The sequence below is a fragment of the Capsicum annuum genome, chromosome 9, assembly GCF_002878395.1.
Source record: "Capsicum annuum cultivar UCD-10X-F1 chromosome 9, UCD10Xv1.1, whole genome shotgun sequence".
Taxonomy (NCBI): domain Eukaryota; kingdom Viridiplantae; phylum Streptophyta; class Magnoliopsida; order Solanales; family Solanaceae; genus Capsicum; species Capsicum annuum.
This window is the reverse complement of record NC_061119.1, coordinates 205,681,322-205,687,179: the sequence shown is the minus strand read 5'-3', so window position 1 is coordinate 205,687,179 and position 5,858 is coordinate 205,681,322. Positions and strand designations below refer to the sequence as shown.

At 32.0% G+C, this 5,858-nt stretch overlaps 1 long non-coding RNA gene across 2 annotated transcripts in view; it reads right to left on the bottom strand.

Annotated features, from left to right (window-relative positions):
- Positions 1-214: 214 nt before the first annotated feature.
- The window catches only part of LOC107854022, a 25,434-nt gene continuing 19,790 nt past the window's right edge, over positions 215-5,858 (bottom strand). For both annotated transcript variants that reach the window (XR_001669917.2, XR_001669920.2), the window contains 2 exons: positions 644-698; positions 215-523 (listed from right to left, as the gene is read on the bottom strand). This is a non-coding gene — a long non-coding RNA (uncharacterized LOC107854022). The remainder of the gene's footprint in view (positions 524-643; positions 699-5,858) is intronic.

The following is a 5,858-nucleotide window of genomic DNA, read 5'->3' as shown; positions in this document are numbered from 1 at the left end:
AGCAACGTGATGTGTGTCAGAGGTGTAAAGAGGAAAATGTAGCCTATCCAGGGGTCCTACAGCCACTCCCTGTTCCTGGGAGAGTATGGATGTAATGATCTGAGATTACTCCCTAGTCGTTACGTGGTTCTTAGGACCACAAATGATCCCAAGATAACCCTTATACTGGCATAACTCATGAGTAACTAGATAAAACATATAAATCCAAAGAAAATGCAAAAAATAAATCTTTTCTAAACTTGATCAATACAAAGCTACATTAAGATGAATACAACTCTGCTTATACAAAACAAACTGAAACTGAATACATCAACTATACTGACCGTCTATGAAGCCTCTACTATACTGACTATAGATAGCTGGGACGCGACTCCAACTACCATTAATCAATACATATGAGTAAGAAAATAAAGTACATGAATAGAATCTAACTAAAGTCCATGAAATAGGAGGATTCATCATCTGCTGCATGAAATTTGCAACTATTTTGATCGTGATATATGGACTACAACAGAACTGGTACCTACATTATTAAACAATGTAGCTCATAGACGTATATGTGGATCAGTACTTTTGGAATGTACTGACCATGTGGGGGTGAATGCATAAGTTAAAAAGTAATGCAATATTTAAAAAAACTTACCAAGAATGTATGCTAAGTGTAAATAACTCACTTTGGCTCGAATAAAACATATACTCTGAAATATTAAAACATGAGTATGTTAAAGCATAGGTAATCTTTGTGAGTCATAGCGCTTAGTAATAAAAGTTGTATCTTTAGTCTTTCTAGTGGTGGAATAAGTAGGACTAAAGTAATTCTGATTTCAAATCATGCAGGCTAAGTGTAAAAGGACTCACCTTTATCATCTGTAAACTAAAAGCAAAAAATCTCATAGCTAATGTCTTGTGTAAAACAATATCTGAATAAAATCGTGAGCCTTTACACTTAGTTTCTAAAAGTATTTCTGTTATTCTTTTCTATTAGGGAGGTTCTTCTGACCAACATAAACCATGTGAGCTATCATGGAGTCCAACGTCTTGTTCCTCGAAGGGAAAAACCTCACGTTGGGGAGAGGTGTCATACTCTTGCCAAGGAGTATAACCTGAGCTAAGTGATCACATCTGTATCTGTCATCCATATAGAAATGGGAATAATCTAAATTTATACCTACGTTGGCTCGTAGTTCTGGGGAAATAGGATGCGCTAAATCCACACTTCCCGCTTGGTGTTAAATACTACTTCCTTACTTATATGCTCATTCTGTAGGAAATCCACTTTAAAATAGTATAAGTGTTTGTAATGAAAACCAATTATGCTTCTCTTTACTTTAAATCGTAAACAGTTTGAATAATGTGAATTTCATAATCTTAGCTTGGGATCAAAAGATCCATCTTTACTTTTAAAGCACTTTTCAAAACTTATCAATAGAACTTGAGATCATAATCTCCTTATAAACTCATCACTTGTACTTGTGGCTCAAAATAGCAAGCTTTAATGCGTCAATAAACATATTTAAACTTCATGCTCAATAATCATCTTAAAAGTTGTCAATAGTCTCAATTAAGATAGTGGAATGTAACTCATAATATGAATCTCATGATTTCAAATATAGATATATGTAAATCTCTTGCAATTGAAGGCTTAAATAACATGATAATTACCTAAACTAAAAATAATAAGAATGGGGTATGATCCCTAACTTCAATTTATGCAAAATTCAACTTAAAATCAAGCTTTGGTAACAAGGGTGGAATAACAAGGGTGGAATAAACCCTTTTCATAACCCCAGATACCTTAATGGCGACAAAAATGTTGAAAGATTGGACCTTCAAGCTTGATTGTGTAACCCCAGTTGTTTTTCTCCTCTTGAGTTCTTAGATGATGATATTATGATGTTAATAGGGTTAAAATGTGTTTAGGATCTATAAATATCATGTAGTTATGTTTAGGGACGTTTAAGAGGTGTCAGATGACTTAGTTGCCCTCGGAATAACTCAAAAATAAAATATCTAGGTCGTTGTACCATAGGGTTTGTGTCGCACAAGCTATGGCAAACTTTAAGGTTTGCGTTGCACTCCCTATGGAAAACTTTAAGGTTTGTGTCGCACTCCCTATGGCAAACCCTTTCCAGTGAACGTTTGCGATTGTTAGATGATGCACACCCCTTTGCAAAGCCATAACTTTTAGCTCGGGCGTTGGATTATGGAAAAATTGGTATCGTTGGGAAGATAATTCGTTTATCTACAATTTGGTGGGTCTTGAGATGAAAAATTCCACGTACATCAAAAGTTATACACGTTCAAAGCAGACCCTTGTAGAATCAAATACCAATCAAAGGTTCTTAGCTCAACTTTGTTCTAAGTGATTCCTATGAACATTTTTCACCTCTAATTCACTTCACACACTAGGATAAAGATCATGAAACTTATATTCACATAGGAATCATTTGTATTAGGTCTTATACATGTAAGAACAATGGTTAGAATTCTAGCACAAAAATACGGGGTGTTACAATGGTAATATATCTCAATGGACTTCATTGAAGGGTTACCCAAGGCTGTGGGAAAAGAAGTAATTTTTGTGGTGGTGGATAGGTTGAGCAAGACTACATATTTTCTTTCCCTTAAACATCCTTAAACTGCACTAGATGTAGCCTAACTATTCATGAATGAGGTGTTTAAATTGTATGGAATTCCCAGGTCTATTGTATATTTTCACCAGCAGATTTTGGCAGGAGCTTTTCAAACTACAGAAAGTTTCCCTCTTAACCTCTACCGCCTACCACCCCCAAATTGATGGACAGACTGAGATAGTGAATAGGTTTCTGGAGTGTTACCTCAGGTGCATAACTTTTGAGAAACCCAAGAGGTGGACACAGTGGTTACCACTAGCTGAATAGTGGTACAACACCACCTTCCACTCATCTACTCTAATGACCTCTTATGAAATTGTGTATGGTCAGAAACCATCTCCCCTACTTCCCTACATGATGCTGGATTCCCAACTTGATGCAGTTGATAGAATCTTGAGTGCTGGAGAAGCTACACTAAGGTTGCTGAAGTCTAACCTACTGAAAGCTCAATACAGGATGAAAGTCCAGTCTGACAAGAAGAGGTTTGACAGGTGTTATGAGATTGGTGATTGGGTTTATATGAAGCTCCAACCCTATAGGCAGGTTTCCTTGGGATCTCATTCCTTCCGAAAACTATCTGCTAAGTTCTTTGGACCTTTGAAATTATAGCTAAGCTTGGCATGGTTGCATACACTTTGGCACTAAACTTCATCCTACATTTCATGTGTCGCAGCTAAAGAAAAAAATTGGTTGCCATCTTTCTCCAACCACCCTTCCCATTGTTCATTATGATTCTGATTATGTGCTTCTGGTGCCTGAGAGGGTGTTGGACAAAAGAATTGTTCAGAAACATGGCACAACTGCAACTCAACTTTTGATCAAATGGTTCAATACTGCTGAGGAAGACAACACCTGGGAGGACTATGACTCTTTCCTATTGAAGTTCCCTCACTTCAATCCTTGAGGACAAGGATTGTCTTAAGGGGAGGGTATTTGATGTAATCCTATTTTAGCATTTCAGTTAGCTACTTTTGTAATTCAATTTTTGCCTAAAGATTAGACACATGCAAGTCATGTGACCTACTGCCAGCTGTTCAGGAGTTAGTTATAACTGACTTTTGGACTGAAACCCCAAATTTGGTTAGGATCACTGTATAATTTGTTGGATTCTCCATAGTAATCATTAGGCACAATTCTCTCAAGTAAATCAATAACAATTCTCTTTTCTTCTGAGTTCACAAGAGTTCCATTAGATCTCTTAGAGACAACTGTTCAAGAACAATTCAGTTATTTATTGTTTAGATAATCTCGTTTGTTCCCAATTTATGTCGATCGATTTGGTTCTCATCAGAAAATTCATATAAACCATTTCAAGAGTTGTTATTGAGACTGCGAATATAAAGGATTGGATGATGGCTAGTTCCACATTCCCAAAGGTTCCATTATCTCAATTTCTATGTGAACATTTAAAAGTCGGATTAAATTAGAATTTATTTAATATTATTTTGGTGAGTGTAAGAAAACTTTTATCAGTGATAAAATAAGTTCATCTTCTCAACTGGAGGAATATGAATCAATTATAGGACAACAACATACCCATTAAGTTCCAACCAAGTGGCGTCTAAAAAATTTATAAGACAATTAGAAGAAAATAAGAATATGTTATATTTCATTTTTTACTTACTAGATACATCAGTCCGAATAAATTTGGCAAGCATTACACTGTAGATAAAATTTGTATTTCATCGAGACAAATGATAACCTATTAAGCAAGGGGGAGCTATTCTTGGATCATGTGGTTTCCAAACCTTCTTCGGTGAAAATTATATTATTTATACATAATTAAAATTATTTTTATGTATATCTATATCTATATTTATCTATATCTATATCTATAATATATAATTTATGTTTATCTATATCTATATCTATATCTATAATCTATTTATATCTATAATCTATAATCTATAATATATTAAAAGTGTGAAGATGCTTAGAAAAGTAAAATGAACTTTTCACCCTTTATTAAAATACTCTGCTTTAGACAAAATTATTTTTCACATTTTTTCTACAATTATTGTATCATTATATTTATAATACCAATTCCTAAAATATATGGGAAGAATACTACTATATGGTATTGGAAGAATATATGATAAAATCTAATTAATGTAGACTTCTAAAATATATATGTCGGAAGGTTTCTTTTAGCATATATAAATAGTAGAAAATTTATTATTCCTAAATATTAGGAAAAAATTTAGGACACCTAAAAGAAAAGATGGATAGTAGGAATTAATTCCTTTTAAAAAGGACACAATTTTAAAAGAGAAAAAGTCCCATGAGTTTTTCTTTTACAATTTTAAAAGAGAAAAAGTCCCATGAGTTTTTCTTTTTTAAAGCTTTTTCTTCTCAAAAAAAACCTATGATAGGTATTTAAACTTTTATTTATACCAAATAAAATTCTAATTAAATTTTTGTCCTAATAAATTTTGGTTACTGAAATTATCCTTATTTGAACAAATTCTAAATTTTAGAATTTCGATCTCAGCTTTAGATTAAATTGTCTTTTTCACTATTTTTCTAATATTTAAGAGTTGAAAATTAACCAAATATTTATAGTAAAACCTTTTTTTATTAGAAGTCATCATCATAATTAATGACAATTAATATCTTTTTCATTAGTTTAAAATTATAAATCAACTAAAGTTGATTTTAAGAAGATCTAATAATCTAGAAAGAAATATGAAAGCCTTAAAATAAGAAAAATATAATAAATATCAAATTTCTAAAAGTTTTAAGTAAGTAATAAAAGATTTTCTAAGAATTTAACTTTAAAATAATAAAAAAATTTAAATATAGAGAAAATAAATAAAAAATAACGCACTACAAATATTGTTCAAATCGATGCGCCTCTCTTAATCTCTAGAAACAAAAAAAAAAGATACAGCATAACGAGAGAAAAAGTGACGATCCATTAAACACTTAAACTTCTGATAGTAAAATATATATGTGTTTACAATAAAATATAAGTTATGTTTACATTATTATATTAAAGTATGAAAGATTTTGGAGAAGTGATTTGAACCTTTTGCACGTCATTAAAAACATTCGCAATAGACAAAATCTTCAATTTTAAATAATCAAAAGTTATACGTATGAGGCACGTGCGGTCAAACTAGTTATATTAAAAGTGTGAAGAACCTTAGATGAATTGAAAATTAATTAAATATTTATAGTAAAATCTTTTTTATTAAAAGTTATCAGAACTAATGACAACTAATA